At 48.6% G+C, this 17,543-nt stretch overlaps 28 non-coding genes across 28 annotated transcripts; all 28 read right to left on the reverse strand.

Moving 5' to 3' along the window:
* Window positions 1-1,420: 1,420 nt before the first annotated feature.
* trnav-aac (transfer RNA valine (anticodon AAC)) lies at window positions 1,421-1,493 on the reverse strand. The gene has a single exon. It is a non-coding gene; the product is annotated as a tRNA-Val (tRNA).
* Window positions 1,494-2,113: 620 nt separating this feature from the next.
* trnav-cac (transfer RNA valine (anticodon CAC)) lies at window positions 2,114-2,186 on the reverse strand. The gene has a single exon. It is a non-coding gene; the product is annotated as a tRNA-Val (tRNA).
* A 229-nt stretch (window positions 2,187-2,415) lies between these two features.
* On the reverse strand, window positions 2,416-2,488 carry trnav-uac (transfer RNA valine (anticodon UAC)). The gene has a single exon. It is a non-coding gene; the product is annotated as a tRNA-Val (tRNA).
* A 582-nt stretch (window positions 2,489-3,070) lies between these two features.
* trnav-aac (transfer RNA valine (anticodon AAC)) lies at window positions 3,071-3,143 on the reverse strand. The gene has a single exon. It is a non-coding gene; the product is annotated as a tRNA-Val (tRNA).
* A 571-nt stretch (window positions 3,144-3,714) lies between these two features.
* trnav-cac (transfer RNA valine (anticodon CAC)) lies at window positions 3,715-3,787 on the reverse strand. The gene has a single exon. It is a non-coding gene; the product is annotated as a tRNA-Val (tRNA).
* A 605-nt stretch (window positions 3,788-4,392) lies between these two features.
* trnav-uac (transfer RNA valine (anticodon UAC)) lies at window positions 4,393-4,465 on the reverse strand. The gene has a single exon. It is a non-coding gene; the product is annotated as a tRNA-Val (tRNA).
* Window positions 4,466-5,326: 861 nt separating this feature from the next.
* trnav-aac (transfer RNA valine (anticodon AAC)) lies at window positions 5,327-5,399 on the reverse strand. Its single transcript has one exon. It is a non-coding gene; the product is annotated as a tRNA-Val (tRNA).
* A 254-nt stretch (window positions 5,400-5,653) lies between these two features.
* On the reverse strand, window positions 5,654-5,726 carry trnav-aac (transfer RNA valine (anticodon AAC)). Its single transcript has one exon. It is a non-coding gene; the product is annotated as a tRNA-Val (tRNA).
* Window positions 5,727-5,980: 254 nt separating this feature from the next.
* Window positions 5,981-6,053, reverse strand: trnav-aac (transfer RNA valine (anticodon AAC)). Its single transcript has one exon. It is a non-coding gene; the product is annotated as a tRNA-Val (tRNA).
* A 255-nt stretch (window positions 6,054-6,308) lies between these two features.
* On the reverse strand, window positions 6,309-6,381 carry trnav-cac (transfer RNA valine (anticodon CAC)). Its single transcript has one exon. It is a non-coding gene; the product is annotated as a tRNA-Val (tRNA).
* Window positions 6,382-6,610: 229 nt separating this feature from the next.
* Window positions 6,611-6,683, reverse strand: trnav-aac (transfer RNA valine (anticodon AAC)). Its single transcript has one exon. It is a non-coding gene; the product is annotated as a tRNA-Val (tRNA).
* A 581-nt stretch (window positions 6,684-7,264) lies between these two features.
* trnav-aac (transfer RNA valine (anticodon AAC)) lies at window positions 7,265-7,337 on the reverse strand. The gene has a single exon. It is a non-coding gene; the product is annotated as a tRNA-Val (tRNA).
* Window positions 7,338-8,798: 1,461 nt separating this feature from the next.
* trnav-aac (transfer RNA valine (anticodon AAC)) lies at window positions 8,799-8,871 on the reverse strand. Its single transcript has one exon. It is a non-coding gene; the product is annotated as a tRNA-Val (tRNA).
* Window positions 8,872-9,491: 620 nt separating this feature from the next.
* Window positions 9,492-9,564, reverse strand: trnav-cac (transfer RNA valine (anticodon CAC)). The gene has a single exon. It is a non-coding gene; the product is annotated as a tRNA-Val (tRNA).
* Window positions 9,565-9,793: 229 nt separating this feature from the next.
* trnav-uac (transfer RNA valine (anticodon UAC)) lies at window positions 9,794-9,866 on the reverse strand. Its single transcript has one exon. It is a non-coding gene; the product is annotated as a tRNA-Val (tRNA).
* A 582-nt stretch (window positions 9,867-10,448) lies between these two features.
* trnav-aac (transfer RNA valine (anticodon AAC)) lies at window positions 10,449-10,521 on the reverse strand. The gene has a single exon. It is a non-coding gene; the product is annotated as a tRNA-Val (tRNA).
* A 570-nt stretch (window positions 10,522-11,091) lies between these two features.
* trnav-cac (transfer RNA valine (anticodon CAC)) lies at window positions 11,092-11,164 on the reverse strand. Its single transcript has one exon. It is a non-coding gene; the product is annotated as a tRNA-Val (tRNA).
* A 304-nt stretch (window positions 11,165-11,468) lies between these two features.
* Window positions 11,469-11,541, reverse strand: trnav-cac (transfer RNA valine (anticodon CAC)). Its single transcript has one exon. It is a non-coding gene; the product is annotated as a tRNA-Val (tRNA).
* A 229-nt stretch (window positions 11,542-11,770) lies between these two features.
* Window positions 11,771-11,843, reverse strand: trnav-uac (transfer RNA valine (anticodon UAC)). The gene has a single exon. It is a non-coding gene; the product is annotated as a tRNA-Val (tRNA).
* Window positions 11,844-13,117: 1,274 nt separating this feature from the next.
* Window positions 13,118-13,190, reverse strand: trnav-cac (transfer RNA valine (anticodon CAC)). The gene has a single exon. It is a non-coding gene; the product is annotated as a tRNA-Val (tRNA).
* Window positions 13,191-13,419: 229 nt separating this feature from the next.
* Window positions 13,420-13,492, reverse strand: trnav-uac (transfer RNA valine (anticodon UAC)). Its single transcript has one exon. It is a non-coding gene; the product is annotated as a tRNA-Val (tRNA).
* Window positions 13,493-14,766: 1,274 nt separating this feature from the next.
* trnav-cac (transfer RNA valine (anticodon CAC)) lies at window positions 14,767-14,839 on the reverse strand. Its single transcript has one exon. It is a non-coding gene; the product is annotated as a tRNA-Val (tRNA).
* A 202-nt stretch (window positions 14,840-15,041) lies between these two features.
* trnav-aac (transfer RNA valine (anticodon AAC)) lies at window positions 15,042-15,114 on the reverse strand. The gene has a single exon. It is a non-coding gene; the product is annotated as a tRNA-Val (tRNA).
* Window positions 15,115-15,695: 581 nt separating this feature from the next.
* trnav-aac (transfer RNA valine (anticodon AAC)) lies at window positions 15,696-15,768 on the reverse strand. The gene has a single exon. It is a non-coding gene; the product is annotated as a tRNA-Val (tRNA).
* A 254-nt stretch (window positions 15,769-16,022) lies between these two features.
* On the reverse strand, window positions 16,023-16,095 carry trnav-aac (transfer RNA valine (anticodon AAC)). The gene has a single exon. It is a non-coding gene; the product is annotated as a tRNA-Val (tRNA).
* Window positions 16,096-16,676: 581 nt separating this feature from the next.
* On the reverse strand, window positions 16,677-16,749 carry trnav-cac (transfer RNA valine (anticodon CAC)). Its single transcript has one exon. It is a non-coding gene; the product is annotated as a tRNA-Val (tRNA).
* A 304-nt stretch (window positions 16,750-17,053) lies between these two features.
* trnav-cac (transfer RNA valine (anticodon CAC)) lies at window positions 17,054-17,126 on the reverse strand. The gene has a single exon. It is a non-coding gene; the product is annotated as a tRNA-Val (tRNA).
* A 231-nt stretch (window positions 17,127-17,357) lies between these two features.
* Window positions 17,358-17,430, reverse strand: trnav-uac (transfer RNA valine (anticodon UAC)). The gene has a single exon. It is a non-coding gene; the product is annotated as a tRNA-Val (tRNA).
* Window positions 17,431-17,543: the final 113 nt, after the last annotated feature.

Raw genomic sequence — 17,543 nt, forward strand, 5'->3', positions numbered from 1 at the left:
ATTCTGGTGGGGACGTACTCGGTGCAGCACCGCAAGCTTTTCCTTTAACCCCTTCACCGCCCTCTGCCGGATATATCCGGCACCGCTGTTTTAATGCTAACGCCATACTGCCGGAATTATCCGGCACATTTGCCTGTGGTTATATGAATGCCTGGCAAGTAGTATAACTGTCGGTTTGGCGTGGTTATTATTACTACGTTGTATTTCGACAAGTCTGTGGTTGTTTTGGCCGGTCATGTGACGTGATTTGCATGTAACAGCTGTGAATATGGCGAAACGTAAACTGACTTCAAGTGAGGCTTTGCAGGCGATTTTGGACAGTTCTGATCATGATTGTAGCAGTTCTGAAGAAGATTTTAGTGACGGTGATGAGCAGCAACGTGCGCTGCATGATATTGTGAATGAAGACGCATCGGATGACGGCGCTGAGTGGGTGTATCCCCAGCATCTCAGCTGGGCTGCTGCCCGTGGTGAACTACCTTTTCTGCATCGTTTGAGGGAACGTGTGGCTTTATTGTTGATGTAAACAATTACACTGCTCAGCAGTTTTATGAGCTGTTTGTGTCACCTGATTTGATCAGACATTTTGTCATCAGACAAATCTGTATGCAGCACAGTTTATTGAGAAAAATCCCAATTTACCTCCACATTCCCGTGTCGTGCTTGGTTTGACACTGATGAAAACGAAATGAAAAAATTCATTGGGATTTTGATGTTGATGGGAATAATCAGAAAACCAGATATTGAGATGTACTGGTCTACAGATCCTATGTATGCAAACACCTATTTTTGCAGCTGTCATGACACGTAACCGATTCTCTTTGCTGCTGAAATTCTTTCATTTGAATGACAACAGAAACGAGCCAGATAAGAAAGATCCAAACCGCGACCAATTGTTCAAGCTACGTCCTTTGATTGATCATTTATTTGAAGCATTTCAGTTGCCCTACATGCCAGGACCGTCAGTTGCAGTTGATGAAAGTTTATTGTCGTGGGAAGGGCCGCTTACAGTTTCGACAGTATCTACCATTGAAAAGGGCACAGTTTGGTATCAAGATGTTTTGCTTAGCTGAGAATTCAGGTTACATTTATAGATTTCGTGTATACACTGGCAACTTGCACAACATTTAGTGGTCAATACTGCTTGAATAAATGTAAAAAATGTAAAAAAAAATGTAAAAAAGTAAAAAAACAAAATTGTTCAGATTTCGCCTGGCTTGGGGAATATTTAGGGAGTTGGCGGTTAAAGGGTTAAATGCCTGGCGTCGGTTTATTGGAGACAACGTCCCCACTGGAACGAAACGCTTACTCTTCCACTGATGGAGACCTGAGGAGTAGTGTGGGGCCATTGACATCTCAAACACTGAGAGAGATCTCTGAGGTATAGGTGACCGAAAAAACAAAACTGGAGCAGTATGACTGTTTCCACCCGGTTTCGAACCGGGGACCTTTCGCGTGTTAGGCGAACGTGATAACCACTACACTATGGAAACTGCGCTGCTCTCTACGCTTTCCAGGATCACTGCTGAATCGGATTCTGGTGGGGCTGTCCTCGGTGCAGCACCGCAAGCTTTTCCTTTAAATCCCTGGCGACGGTTTATTGGAGACAACGTCCCCGCTGGAACGAAACGCTTACTCTTCCACTGATGGAGACCTGAGGAGTAGTGTGGGGCCATTGATGTCTCAAACTATGAGGGGGATCTGTGAGGTATAGGAGGCCGAAAAAACAAAACTGACTAACTTAGACTGTTTCCACCCAGGGACCTTTCGCGTGTGAGGCGAACGTGATAACCACTACACTATGGAAACCTGAGTCTGCTGTGTCTTCCTTGGCCTGGGTGGAGAACGGCCTAGCGTTGAAAGCGTGGTCTTCTTGAGTAAACAAGACAATTGAGATGAATGGAAAGATTACAAAGGCAGAAACTAGTTAATCTCCGAAATAATGAATAGGGATAGATACGGGGAAAGGAGATCCATGCTACTCTTACCGAACATGGTGGGTGGCGGATAGACGTACGTGCGCTCTAGTGCTGTTCAAACCAAGGTGCGAACTGTTAAACTTCAGCACCTTAGAACGGTTTCCTGTCCGTTTCAAGAAAAACGCTCACTGTACTGTTTCCACCCGGTGTCGAAACGGGGACCTTTCGCGTGTGAGGCGAACGTGATAACCACTACACTATGGAAACCAAGACTGTGCACATTCTCTTCCGCCTTCCTGCTGGGTTGAGCACTTGCTCCAAGTGGAGACTTAAAATGGACTTTCCAACTACCACACTGGTTTTGCAGACAAATTTCATACCTTTATGTAAACCCTCTCTTGTCCCCAAAAGGGTTGGCCTTAAGTGTCTTGACGTAGGGTGCACACAGAAGGGCCACATTCTCCTAACCGTTACACTTGGAAGGTTAAGGTCAGCATGTTTCCACGCGATTTCTAACCGGGGACCTTTCGCGTGTAAGGCGAACGTGATAACCACTACACTATGGAAACCACGCTGTTTTCTATGCTTTCCAGGATCACTGGTGAATCGGATTCTGGTGGGGACGTACTCGGTGCAGCGCCACAAGCTTTTCCTGTAAATCCCTGGCGTCGGTTTATTGGAGACAACGTCCCCACTGGAACGAAACGCTTACTCTTCCACTGATGGAGACCTGAGGAGTAGTGTGGGGCCATTGACATCTCAAACACTGAGGGAGATCTCTGAGGTATAGGTGACCGAAAAAACAAAACTGGAGCAGTATGACTGTTTCCACCCGGTTTCGACCCGGGGACCTTTCGCGTGTTAGGCGAATGTGATAATCACTACACTATGGAAACTGCGCTGCTCTCTATGCTTTTCAGGATCACTGGTGAATCGGATTCTGGTGGGGACGTACTCGGTGCAGCGCCACAAGCTTTTCCTGTAAATCCCTGGCGATGGTTTATTGGAGACAACGTCCCCGCTGGAATGAAACGCTTACTCTTCCACTGATGGAGACCTGAGGAGCAGTGTGGGGCCATTGACGTCTCAAACACTGAGGGAGATCTCCTAGTTATAGGTGACCGAAAAAAACAAAACTGGACCAGTATGACTGTTTCCACCCGGTTTCGAACCGGGGACCTTTCGCGTGTTAGGCGAATGTGATAACCACTACACTATGGAAACTGCACTACTCTCTATGCTTTCCAGGATCACTGGTGAATCGGATTCTGGTGGGGATGTACTCGGTGCAGCACCGTAAGCTTTTCCTTTAAATCCCTGGTGACGGTTTATTGGAGACAACGTCCCCGCTGGAACGAAACGCTTACTCTTCCACTGATGGAGACCTGAGGCGTAGTGTGGGGCCATTGACGTCTCAAACACTGAGGGAGATCTCCGAGGTATAGGTGGCCGAAAACACAAAACTGGACCAGTGTGACTGTTTCCACACGGGGACCTTTCGCGAGTTAGGCGAACGTGATAACCACTACACTATGGAAACTGCGCTGCTCTCTACGCTTTCCAGGATCACTGGTGAATCGGATTCTGGTGGGGCTGTCCTCGGTGCAGCACCGCAAGCTTTTCCTTTAAATCCCTGGCGACGGTTTATTGGAGACAACGTACCCGTTGGAACGAAACGCTTACTCTTCCACTGATGGAGACCTGAGGAGTAGTGTGGGGCCATTGATGTCTCAAACTATGAGGCGGATCTGTGAGGTAAAGGAGGCCGAAAAAAACAAAACTGTCCCACTTAGACTGTTTACACCCGGTTTTGAACCGGGGACCTTTCGTGTGTGAGGCGAACGTGATAACCACTACACTATGGAAACCTGAGTCTGCTGTGTCTTTCTTGGCCTGGGTGGAGAACGGTCTAGCGTGCAAAGCCTGGTCTTCGCGAGTAAACAAGACAATTGAGATGAATGGAAAGATTACAAAGGCAGAAACTAGTTAATCTCCGAAATAATGAATAGGGAAAGATCCGGGGAAAGGAGATCCATGCTACTCTTACCGAATATGGTGGGTGGCGGATAGACGTACGTGCGCTCTAGTGCTGTTCAAACCAAGGTGCGAACTGTTAACCTTCAGCACCTTAGAACGGTTTCCTGTCCATTTCAAGAAAATGCTCACTGTACTGTTTCCACCCAGTGTCGAAACGGGGACCTTTCGCGTGTGAGGCGAACGTGATAACCACTACACTATGGAAACCAAGACTGTGCACATTCACTTCCGCCTTCCTGCTGGGTTGAGCACTTGCTCCAAGTGGAGACTTAAAATGGACTTTCCAACTACCACACTGGTTTGGGAGACAAATTTCATACCTTTATGTAAACCCTCTCTTCTCCCCAAAAGGGTTGGCCTTAAGTGTCTTGACGTAGGGCGCACACAGAAGGGCCACATTCTCCTAACCGTTACACTTGGAAGGTTAAGGTCAGCATGTTTCCACCCGGTTTCTAACCGGGGACCTTTCGCGTGTAAGGCGAACGTGATAACCACTACACTATGGAAACTGCGCTGCTCTCTATGCTTTCCAGGATCACTGGTGAATCGGATTCTGGTGGGGACATACTCGGTGCAGCACCGCAAGCTTTTCCTTTAAATCCCTGGCGACGGTTTATTGGAGACAACGTCCCCACTGGAACGAAACGCTTACTCTTCCACTGATGGAGACCTGAGGAGTAGTGTGGGGCCATTGACGTCTCAAACACTGAGGGAGATCTCTGAGGTATAGGGGACCGAAAAAACAAAACTGGACCAGTATGACTGTTTCGAACCGGGGACCTTTCGCGTGTAAGGCGAACGTGATAACCACTACACTATGGAAACCAAGACTGTGCACATTCTCTTCCGCCTTCCTGCTGGGTTGAGCACTTGCTCCAAGTGGAGACTTAAAATGGACTTTCCAACTACCACACTGGTTTGGCAGACAAATTTCATACCTTTATGTAAACCCTGTCTTCTCCCCAAAAGGTTTGGCCTTAAGTCTCTTGACGTAGGGTGCACACAGAAGGGCCACATTCTCCTAACCGTTCCACTTGCAAGGTTAATGTCAGCATGTTTCCACCCGGGGACCTTTCGCGTGTAAGGCGAACGTGATAACCACTACACTATGGAAACCGCGCTATTTTCTATGGTTTCCAGGATCACTGGTGAATCGGATTCTGGTGGGGACGTACTCGGTGCAGCGCCACAAGCTTTTCCTGTAAATCCCTAGCGATGGTTTATTGGAGACAACGTCCCCGCTGGAATGAAACGCTTACTCTTCCACTGATGGAGACCTGAGGAGCAGTGTGGGGCCATTGACGTCTCAAACACTGAGGGAGATCTCCTAGTTATAGGTTACCGAAAAAACAAAACTGGACCAGTATGACTGTTTCCACCCGGTTTCGAACCGGGGACCTTTCGCGTGTTAGGCGAATGTGATAACCACTACACTATGGAAACTGCACTACTCTCGATGCTTTCCAGGATCACTGGTGAATCGGATTCTGGTGGGGATGTACTCAGTGCAGCACCGTAAGCTTTTCTTTTAAATCCCTGGCGACGGTTTATTGGAGACAACGTCCCCGCTGGAACGAAACGCTTACTCTTCCACTGATGGAGACCTGAGGAGTAGTGTGGGGCCATTGATGTCTCAAACTGTGAGGGAGATCTCCTAGTTATAGTTGACCGAAAAAACAAAACTGGACCAGTATGACTGTTTCCACCCGGTTTCGATCCGAGGACCTTTCGCGGGTTAGGCGAATGTGATAACCACTACACTATGGAAACTGCACTACTCTCTATGCTTTCCAGGATCACTGGTGAATCGGATTCTGGTGGGGATGTACTCGGTGCAGCACCGTAAGCTTTTCCTTTAAATCCCTGGCGACGGTTTATCGGAGATAACGTCCCCGCTGGAACGAAACGCTTACTCTTCCACTGATGGAGACCTGAGGCGTAGTGTGGGGCCATTGATGTCTCAAACACTGAGGGAGATCTCCGAGGTATAGGTGGCCGAAAACACAAAACTGGACCAGTGTGAGTGTTTCCACACGGTTTCGAACCGGGGACCTTTCGCGAGTTAGGCGAACGTGATAACCACTACACTATGGAAACTGCGCTGCTCTCTACGCTTTCCAGGATCACTGGTGAATCGGATTCTGGTGGGGCTGTCCTCGGTGCAGCACCGAAAGCTTTTCCTGTTAATCCCTGGCAATGGTTTATTGGAGACAACGTCCCCCGCTGGAACGAAACGCTTACTCTTCCACTGATGGAGACCTGAGGAGTAGTGTGGGGCCATTGATGTCTCAAACTATGAGGGGGATCTGTGAGGTATAGGAGGCCGAAAAAACAAAACTGACCAACTTAGACTGTTTCCACCCAGTTTCGAACCGGGGACCTTTCGCGTGTGAGGCGAACGTGATAACCACTACACTATGGAAACCAAGACTGTGCAAATTTTCTTCCGCCTTCCTGCTGGGTTGAGCACTTGCTCCAAGTGGAGACTTAAAATGGACTTTCCAACTACCACACTGGTTTGGCAGACAAATTTCATACCTTTATGTAAACCCTCTCTTCTCCCCAAAAGGTTTTGCCTTAAGTCTCTTCACGTAGGGTGCACACAGAAGGGCCACATTCTCCTAACCGTTACACTTGGAAGGTTAAGGTCAGCATGTTTCCACCCGGATTCGAACCGGGGACCTTTCGCGTGTTAGGCGAATGTGATAACCACTACACTATGGAAACTGCGCTGCTCTCTATGCTTTCCAGGATCACTGGTGAATCGGATTCTGGTGGGGACGTACTCGGTGCAGCACCGCAAGCTTTTCCTTTAAATCCCTGGCGTCGGTTTATTGGAGACAACGTCCCCACTGGAACGAAACGCTTACTCTTCCACTGATGGAGACCTGAGGAATAGTGTGGGGCCATTGACATCTCAAACACTGAGGGAGATCTCTGAGGTATAGGTGACCGAAAAAACAAAACTGGACCAGTATGACTGTTTCCACCCGGTTTCGAACCGGGGACCTTTCGTGGGTTAGGCGAATGTGATAATCACTACACTATGGAAACTGCGCTGCTCTCTATGCTTTCCAGGATCACTGGTGAATCGGATTCTGGTGGGGACGTACTCGGTGCAGCGCCACAAGCTTTTCCTGTAAATCCCTGGCGATGGTTTATTGGAGACAACGTCCCCGCTGGAATGAAACGCTTACTCTTCCACTGATGGAGACCTGAGGAGCAGTGTGGGGCCATTGACGTCTCAAACACTGAGGGAAATCTTCGAGTTATAGGTGACCGAAAAAACAAAACTGGACCAGTATGACTGTTTCCACCCGGTTTCGAACCGGGGACCTTTCGCGTGTTAGGCGAATGTGATAACCACTACACTATGGAAACTGCGCTGTTGTCGATGCTTTCCAGGATCACTGGTGAATCGGATTCTGGTGGGGACGTACTCGGTGCAGCACCGCAAGCTTTTCCTTTAACCCCTTCACCGCCCTCTGCCGGATATATCCGGCACCGCTGTTTTAATGCTAACGCCATACTGCCGGAATTATCCGGCACATTTGCCTGTGGTTATATGAATGCCTGGCAAGTAGTATAACTGTCGGTTTGGCGTGGTTATTATTACTACGTTGTATTTCGACAAGTCTGTGGTTGTTTTGGCCGGTCATGTGACGTGATTTGCATGTAACAGCTGTGAATATGGCGAAACGTAAACTGACTTCAAGTGAGGCTTTGCAGGCGATTTTGGACAGTTCTGATCATGATTGTAGCAGTTCTGAAGAAGATTTTAGTGACGGTGATGAGCAGCAACGTGCGCTGCATGATATTGTGAATGAAGACGCATCGGATGACGGCGCTGAGTGGGTGTATCCCCAGCATCTCAGCTGGGCTGCTGCCCGTGGTGAACTACCTTTTCTGCATTCGTTTGAGGGAACGTGTGGCTTTATTGTTGATGTAAACAATTACACTGCTGAGCAGTTTTATGAGCTGTTTGTGTCACCTGATTTGATCAGACATTTTGTTCATCAGACAAATCTGTATGCAGCACAGTTTATTGAGAAAAATCCCAATTTACCTCCACATTCCCGTGTTCGTGCTTGGTTTGACACTGATGAAAACGAAATGAAAAAATTCATTGGGATTTTGATGTTGATGGGAATAATCAGAAAACCAGATATTGAGATGTACTGGTCTACAGATCCTATGTATGCAACACCTATTTTTGCAGCTGTCATGACACGTAACCGATTCTCTTTGCTGCTGAAATTCTTTCATTTGAATGACAACAGAAACGAGCCAGATAAGAAAGATCCAAACCGCGACCAATTGTTCAAGCTACGTCCTTTGATTGATCATTTATTTGAAGCATTTCAGTTGCCCTACATGCCAGGACCGTCAGTTGCAGTTGATGAAAGTTTATTGTCGTGGAAGGGCCGCTTACAGTTTCGACAGTATCTACCATTGAAAAGGGCACAGTTTGGTATCAAGATGTTTTGCTTAGCTGAGAATTCAGGTTACATTTATAGATTTCGTGTATACACTGGCAACTTGCACAACATTTAGTGGTCAATACTGCTTGAATAAATGTAAAAAATGTAAAAAAAATGTAAAAAAGTAAAAAAAACAAAAATTGTTCAGATTTCGCCTGGCTTGGGGAATATTTAGGGAGTTGGCGGTTAAAGGGTTAAATGCCTGGCGTCGGTTTATTGGAGACAACGTCCCCACTGGAACGAAACGCTTACTCTTCCACTGATGGAGACCTGAGGAGTAGTGTGGGGCCATTGACATCTCAAACACTGAGAGATCTCTGAGGTATAGGTGACCGAAAAAACAAAACTGGAGCAGTATGACTGTTTCCACCCGGTTTCGAACCGGGGACCTTTCGCGTGTTAGGCGAACGTGATAACCACTACACTATGGAAACTGCGCTGCTCTCTACGCTTTCCAGGATCACTGCTGAATCGGATTCTGGTGGGGCTGTCCTCGGTGCAGCACCGCAAGCTTTTCCTTTAAATCCCTGGCGACGGTTTATTGGAGACAACGTCCCCGCTGGAACGAAACGCTTACTCTTCCACTGATGGAGACCTGAGGAGTAGTGTGGGGCCATTGATGTCTCAAACTATGAGGGGGATCTGTGAGGTATAGGAGGCCGAAAAAACAAAACTGACTAACTTAGACTGTTTCCACCCAGGGACCTTTCGCGTGTGAGGCGAACGTGATAACCACTACACTATGGAAACCTGAGTCTGCTGTGTCTTCCTTGGCCTGGGTGGAGAACGGCCTAGCGTTGAAAGCGTGGTCTTCTTGAGTAAACAAGACAATTGAGATGAATGGAAAGATTACAAAGGCAGAAACTAGTTAATCTCCGAAATAATGAATAGGGATAGATACGGGGAAAGGAGATCCATGCTACTCTTACCGAACATGGTGGGTGGCGGATAGACGTACGTGCGCTCTAGTGCTGTTCAAACCAAGGTGCGAACTGTTAAACTTCAGCACCTTAGAACGGTTTCCTGTCCGTTTCAAGAAAAACGCTCACTGTACTGTTTCCACCCGGTGTCGAAACGGGGACCTTTCGCGTGTGAGGCGAACGTGATAACCACTACACTATGGAAACCAAGACTGTGCACATTCTCTTCCGCCTTCCTGCTGGGTTGAGCACTTGCTCCAAGTGGAGACTTAAAATGGACTTTCCAACTACCACACTGGTTTTGCAGACAAATTTCATACCTTTATGTAAACCCTCTCTTGTCCCCAAAAGGGTTGGCCTTAAGTGTCTTGACGTAGGGTGCACACAGAAGGGCCACATTCTCCTAACCGTTACACTTGGAAGGTTAAGGTCAGCATGTTTCCACGCGATTTCTAACCGGGGACCTTTCGCGTGTAAGGCGAACGTGATAACCACTACACTATGGAAACCACGCTGTTTTCTATGCTTTCCAGGATCACTGGTGAATCGGATTCTGGTGGGGACGTACTCGGTGCAGCGCCACAAGCTTTTCCTGTAAATCCCTGGCGTCGGTTTATTGGAGACAACGTCCCCACTGGAACGAAACGCTTACTCTTCCACTGATGGAGACCTGAGGAGTAGTGTGGGGCCATTGACATCTCAAACACTGAGGGAGATCTCTGAGGTATAGGTGACCGAAAAAAACAAAACTGGAGCAGTATGACTGTTTCCACCCGGTTTCGACCCGGGGACCTTTCGCGTGTTAGGCGAATGTGATAATCACTACACTATGGAAACTGCGCTGCTCTCTATGCTTTCCAGGATCACTGGTGAATCGGATTCTGGTGGGGACGTACTCGGTGCAGCGCCACAAGCTTTTCCTGTAAATCCCTGGCGATGGTTTATTGGAGACAACGTCCCCGCTGGAATGAAACGCTTACTCTTCCACTGATGGAGACCTGAGGAGCAGTGTGGGGCCATTGACGTCTCAAACACTGAGGGAGATCTCCTAGTTATAGGTGACAGAAAAAACAAAACTGGACCAGTATGATTGTTTCCACCCGGTTTCGAACCGGGGACCTTTCGCGTGTTAGGCGAATGTGATAACCACTACACTATGGAAACTGCACTACTCTCTATGCTTTCCAGGATCACTGGTGAATCGGATTCTGGTGGGGATGTACTCGGTGCAGCACCGTAAGCTTTTCCTTTAAATCCCTGGTGACGGTTTATTGGAGACAACGTCCCCGCTGGAACGAAACGCTTACTCTTCCACTGATGGAGACCTGAGGCGTAGTGTGGGGCCATTGACGTCTCAAACACTGAGGGAGATCTCCGAGGTATAGGTGGCCGAAAACACAAAACTGGACCAGTGTGACTGTTTCCACACGGGGACCTTTCGCGAGTTAGGCGAACGTGATAACCACTACACTATGGAAACTGCGCTGCTCTCTACGCTTTCCAGGATCACTGGTGAATCGGATTCTGGTGGGGCTGTCCTCGGTGCAGCACCGCAAGCTTTTCCTTTAAATCCCTGGCGACGGTTTATTGGAGACAACGTACCCGTTGGAACGAAACGCTTACTCTTCCACTGATGGAGACCTGAGGAGTAGTGTGGGGCCATTGATGTCTCAAACTATGAGGCGGATCTGTGAGGTAAAGGAGGCCGAAAAAACAAAACTGTCCCACTTAGACTGTTTACACCCGGTTTTGAACCGGGGACCTTTCGTGTGTGAGGCGAACGTGATAACCACTACACTATGGAAACCTGAGTCTGCTGTGTCTTTCTTGGCCTGGGTGGAGAACGGTCTAGCGTGCAAAGCCTGGTCTTCTCGAGTAAACAAGACAATTGAGATGAATGGAAAGATTACAAAGGCAGAAACTAGTTAATCTCCGAAATAATGAATAGGGAAAGATACGGGGAAAGGAGATCCATGCTACTCTTACCGAATATGGTGGGTGGCGGATAGACGTACGTGCGCTCTAGTGCTGTTCAAACCAAGGTGCGAACTGTTAACCTTCAGCACCTTAGAACGGTTTCCTGTCCATTTCAAGAAAAACGCTCACTGTACTGTTTCCACCCGGTGTCGAAACGGGGACCTTTCGCGTGTGAGGCGAACGTGATAACCACTACACTATGGAAACCAAGACTGTGCACATTCTCTTCCGCCTTCCTGCTGGGTTGAGCACTTGCTCCAAGTGGAGACTTAAAATGGACTTTCCAACTACCACACTGGTTTGGGAGACAAATTTCATACCTTTATGTAAACCCTCTCTTCTCCCCAAAAGGGTTGGCCTTAAGTGTCTTGACGTAGGGCGCACACAGAAGGGCCACATTCTCCTAACCGTTACACTTGGAAGGTTAAGGTCAGCATGTTTCCACCCGGTTTCTAACCGGGGACCTTTCGCGTGTAAGGCGAACGTGATAACCACTACACTATGGAAACTGCGCTGCTCTCTATGCTTTCCAGGATCACTGGTGAATCGGATTCTGGTGGGGACATACTCGGTGCAGCACCGCAAGCTTTTCCTTTAAATCCCTGGCGTCGGTTTATTGGAGACAACGTCCCCACTGGAACGAAACGCTTACTCTTCCACTGATGGAGACCTGAGGAGTAGTGTGGGGCCATTGACGTCTCAAACACTGAGGGAGATCTCTGAGGTATAGGGGACCGAAAAAACAAAACTGGACCAGTATGACTATTTCGAACCGGGGACCTTTCGCGTGTAAGGCGAACGTGATAACCACTACACTATGGAAACTGCGCTGCTCTCTATGCTTTCCAGAATCACTGGTGAATCGGATTCTGGTGGGGCTGTCCTCGGTGAAGCACCGCAAGCTTTTCCTTTAAATCCATGGCGACGGTTTATTGGAGACAACGTCCCCGCTGGAACGAAACGCTTACTCTTCCACTGATGGAGACCTGAGGAGTAGTGTGGGGCCATTGACGTCTCAAACACTGAGGGAGATCTCCGAGGTATAGGTGGCGGAAAACACAAAACTGGACCAGTGTGAGTGTTTCCACACGGTTTCGAACCGGGGACCTTTCGTGAGTTAGGCGAACGTGATAACCACTACACGATGGAAACTGCGCTGCTCTCTACGCTTTCCAGGATCACTGCTGAATCGGATTCTGGTGGGGCTGACCTCGGTGCAGCACCGCAAGCTTTTCCTTTAAATCCCTGGCGACGGTTTATTGGAGACAACGTCCCCTCTGGAACGAAACGCTTACTCTTCCACTGATGGAGACCTAAGGAGTAGTGTGGGGCCATTGATGTCTCAAACTATGAGGGGGATCTGTGAGGTATAGGAGGCCGAAAAAACAAAACTGACCAACTTAGACTGTTTCCACCCAGTTCCGAAACGGGGACCGTTCGCTTGTGAGGCGAACGTGATAACCACTACACTATGGAAACCTGAGTCTGTTGTGTCTTCCTTGGCCTGGGTGGAGAACGGCCTAGCGTTGAAAGCCTGGTCTTCTTGAGTAAACAAGACAATTGAGATGAATGGAAATATTACAAAGGCAGAAACTAGTTAATCTCCGAAATAATGAATAGGGATAGATACGGGGAAAGGAGATCCATGCTACTCTTACCGAATATGGTGGGTGGCGGATAGACGTACGTGCGCTCTAGTGCTGTTCAAACCAAGGTGCGAACTGTTAACCTTCAGCACCTTAGAACGGTTTCCTGTCCGTTACAAGAAAAACGCTCACTGTACTGTTTCCACCCGGTGTCGAACCGGGGAACTTTCGCTTGTGAGGCGAACGTGATAATCACTACACTATGGAAACCAAGACTGTGCACATTCTCTTCCGCCTTCCTGCTGGGTTGAGCACTTGCTCCAAGTGGAGACTTAAAATGGACTTTCCAACTACCACACTGGTTTGGCAGACAAATTTCATACCTTTATGTAAACCCTCTCTTATCCCCAAAAGGGTTGGCCTTAAGTGTCTTGACGTAGGGTGCACACAGAAGGGCCACATTCTCCTAACCGTTACACTTGGAAGGTTAAGGTCAGCATGTTTCCACGCGGTTTCTAACCGGGGACCTTTCGCGTGTAAGGCGAACGTGATAACCACTACACTATGGAAACCACGCTGTTTTCTATGCTTTCCAGGATCACTGGTGAATCGGATTCTGGTGGGGACGTACTCGGTGCAGCACCGCAAGCTTTTCCTTTAAATCCCTGGCGTCGGTTTATTGGAGACAACGTCCCCACTGGAACGAAACGCTTACTCTTCCACTGATGGAGACCTGAGGAGTAGTGTGGGGCCATTGACATCTCAAACACTGAGGGAGATCTCTGAGGTATAGGGGACCGAAAAAACAACACTGGACCAGTATGACTATTTCGAACCGGGGACCTTTCGCGTGTAAGGCGAACGTGATAACCACTACACTATGGAAACCGCTCTATTTTCTATGGTTTCCAGGATCACTGGTGAATCGGATGCTGGTGGGGACGTACTCGGTGCAGCGCCACAAGCTTTTCCTGTAAATCCCTGGCGACGGTTTATTGGAGACAACGTCCCCGCTGGAACGAAACGCTTACTCTTCCACTGATGGAGACCTGAGGATTAGTGTGGGGCCATTGACGCCTCAAACACTGAGGGAGATCTCCGAGGTATAGGTGGCCGAAAACACAAAACTGGACCAGTGTGACTGTTTCCACACGGTTTCGAACCGGGGACCTTTCGTGAGTTAGGCGAACGTGATAACCACTACACGATGGAAACTGCGCTGCTCTCTACGCTTTCCAGGATCACTGCTGAATCGGATTCTGGTGGGGCTGACCTCGGTGCAGCACCGCAAGCTTTTCCTTTAAATCCCTGGCGACGGTTTATTGGAGACAACGTCCCCTTTGGAACGAAACGCTTACTCTTCCACTGATGGAGACCTAAGGAGTAGTGTGGGGCCATTGATGTCTCAAACTATGAGGGGGATCTGTGAGGTATAGGAGGCCGAAAAAACAAAACTGACCAACTTAGACTGTTTCTACCCAGTTCCGAAACGGGGACCGTTCGCTTGTGAGGCGAACGTGATAACCACTACACTATGGAAACCTGAGTCTGTTGTGTCTTCCTTGGCCTGGGTGGAGAACGGCCTAGCGTTGAAAGCCTGGTCTTCTTGAGTAAACAAGACAATTGAGATGAATGGAAATATTACAAAGGCAGAAACTAGTTAATCTCCGAAATAATGAATAGGGATAGATACGGGGAAAGGAGATCCATGCTACTCTTACCGAATATGGTGGGTGGCGGATAGACGTACGTGCGCTCTAGTGCTGTTCAAACCAAGGTGCGAACTGTTAACCTTCAGCACCTTAGAACGGTTTCCTGTCCGTTACAAGAAAAACACTCACTGTACTGTTTCCACCCGGTGTCGAACCGGGGCACTTTCGCTTGTGAGGCGAACGTGATAACCACTACACTATGGAAACCAAGACTGTGCACATTCTCTTCCGCCTTCCTGCTGGATTGAGCACTTGCTCCAAGTGGAGACTTAAAATGGACTTTCCAACTACCACACTGGTTTGGCAGACAAATTTCATACCTTTATTTAAACCCTCTCTTCTCCCCAAAGGGTGCACACAGAAGGGCCACATTCTCCTAACCGTTGCTCTTGGAAGGTTAAGGTCAGCATGTTTCCACCCGGTTTCGAACCGGGGACCATTCGCGTGTTAGGCGAATGTGATAACCACTACACTATGGAAACTGCGCTGTTCTCTATGCTTTCCAGGATCACTGGTGAATCGGATTCTGGTGGGGACGTACTCGGTGCAGCACCGCAAGCTTTTCCTTTAAATCCCTGGCGTCGGTTTATTGGAGACAACGTCCCCACTGGAACGAAACTCTTACTCTTCCACTGATGGAGACCTGAGGAGTATTGTGGGGCCATTGACATCTCAAACACTGAGGGAGATCTCTGAGGTATAGGTGACCGAAAAAACAAAACTGGAGCAGTATGACTGTTTCCACCCGGTTTCGACCCGGGGACCTTTCGCGTGTTAGGCGAATGTGATAATCACTACACTATGGAAACTGCGCTGCTCTCTATGCTTTCCAGGATCACTGGTGAATCGGATTCTGGTGGGGACGTACTCGGTGCAGTGCCACAAGCTTTTCCTGTAAATCCCTGGCGATGGTTTATTGGAGACAACGTCCCCGCTGGAATGAAACGCTTACTCTTACACTGATGGAGACCTGAGGAGCAGTGTGGGGCCATTGACGTCTCAAACACTGAGGGAGATCTCCTAGTTATAGGTGACCGAAAAAACAAAACTGGACCAGTGTGACTGTTTCCACCCGGTTTCGACCCGGGGACCTTCCGCGTGTTAGGCGAATGTGATAACCACTACACTATGGAAACTGCACTACTCTCTATGCTTTCCAGGATCACTGGTGAATCGGATTCTGGTGGGGATGTACTCGGTGCAGCACCGCATGCTTTTCCTTTAAATCCCTGGCGTCGGTTTATTGGTGACAACGTCCCCACTGGAACGAAACGCTTACTCGTCCACTGATGGAGACCTGAGGAGTAGTGTGGGGCCATTGACATCTCAAACACTGAGGGAGATCTCTGAGGTATAGGTGACCGAAAAAACAAAACCGGAGCAGTATGACTGTTTTCACCCGGTTTCGAACCAGGGACCTTTCGCGTGTTAGGCGAATGTGATAATCACTACACTATGGAAACTGCGCTGCTCTCTATGCTTTCCAGAATCACTGGTGAATCGGATTCTGGTGGGGACGTACTTGGTGCAGCACCGCAAGCTTTTCCTTTAAATCCATGGCGACGGTTTATTGGAGACAACATCCCCGCTGGAACGAAACGCTTACTCTTCCACTGATGGAGACCTGAGGAGTAGTGTGGGGCCATTGACATCTCAAACTCTAAGGGGGATCTCCGAGGTATAGGAGGCCGAAAAAACAAAACTGTCCCACTTAGGCTGTTTCCACCCGGTTTCGAACCGGGGACCTTTCGCGCGTTAGGGAAATGTGATAACCACTACACTATGGAAACTGCGCTGCTCTCTATGCTTTCCAGGATCACTTGTGAATCGGATTCTGGTGGGGACGTACTCGGTGCAGCACCGTAAGCTTTTCCTTTAAATCCCTGGCGACGGTTTATTGGAGACAACTTACCCGTTGGAACGAAACGCTTACTCTTCCACTGATGGAGACCTGAGGAATAGTGTTGGGCCATTGACGTCTCAAACTCTGAGGGGGATCTCTGAGGTATAGGAGGCCGAAAAAACAAAACCGTCCCACTTAGACTGTTTCCACCTGGCTTCGAACCAGGGACCTTTCGCGTGTGAGGCGAACGTGATAACCACTACACTTTGGAAACCTGAGTCTGCCGTGTCTTCCTTGGTCTGGGTGGAGAACGGCCTAGCGTGCAAAGCCTGGTCTTCTCAAGTAAACAAGAGAATTGAGATGAATGGAAAGATTACAAAGGCAGAAACTAGTTAATCTCCGAAATAATGAATAGGGAAAGATACGGGGAAAGGAGATCCATGCTACTCTTACCGAATATGGTGGGTGGCGGATAGACGTACGTGCGCTCTAGTGCTGTTCAAACCAAGGTGCGAACTGTTAACCTTCGGCACCTTAGAACGGTTTCCTGTCCGTTTCAAGAAAAACGCTCACTGTACTGTTTCCACCCGGTGTCGAACCGGGGACCTTTCGCGTGTGAGGCGAACGTGATAACCAATACACTATGGAAACCAAAACTGTGCACATTCTCTTCCGCCTTCCTGCTGGGTTGAGCACTTTCTCGAAGTGGAGACTTAAAATGGACTTTCCAACTACCACACTGGTTTGGGAGACAAATTTCATACCTTTATGTAAACCCTGTATTCTCCCCAAAAAGGTTTCGCCTTAAGTCTCTTGACGTAGGGTGCACACAGAAGGGCCACATTCTTCTGACCGTTCTACTTGGAAGGTTAAGGTCAGCATTTTTTCCACCCGGTTTCGAACCGGGGACCTTTCGCGTGTAAGGCGAACGTGATAACCACTACACTATGGAAACCGCGCTGTTTTCTGTGGTTTCCAGGATCACTGGTGAATCGGATTCTGGTGGGGACATACTCGGTGCAGCGCCAAAAGCTTTTCCTGTAAATCCCTGGCGACGGTTTATTGGAG

Source organism: Erpetoichthys calabaricus, chromosome 5 (genome assembly GCF_900747795.2).
Source record: "Erpetoichthys calabaricus chromosome 5, fErpCal1.3, whole genome shotgun sequence".
In the NCBI taxonomy this organism is placed as follows: domain Eukaryota; kingdom Metazoa; phylum Chordata; class Cladistia; order Polypteriformes; family Polypteridae; genus Erpetoichthys; species Erpetoichthys calabaricus.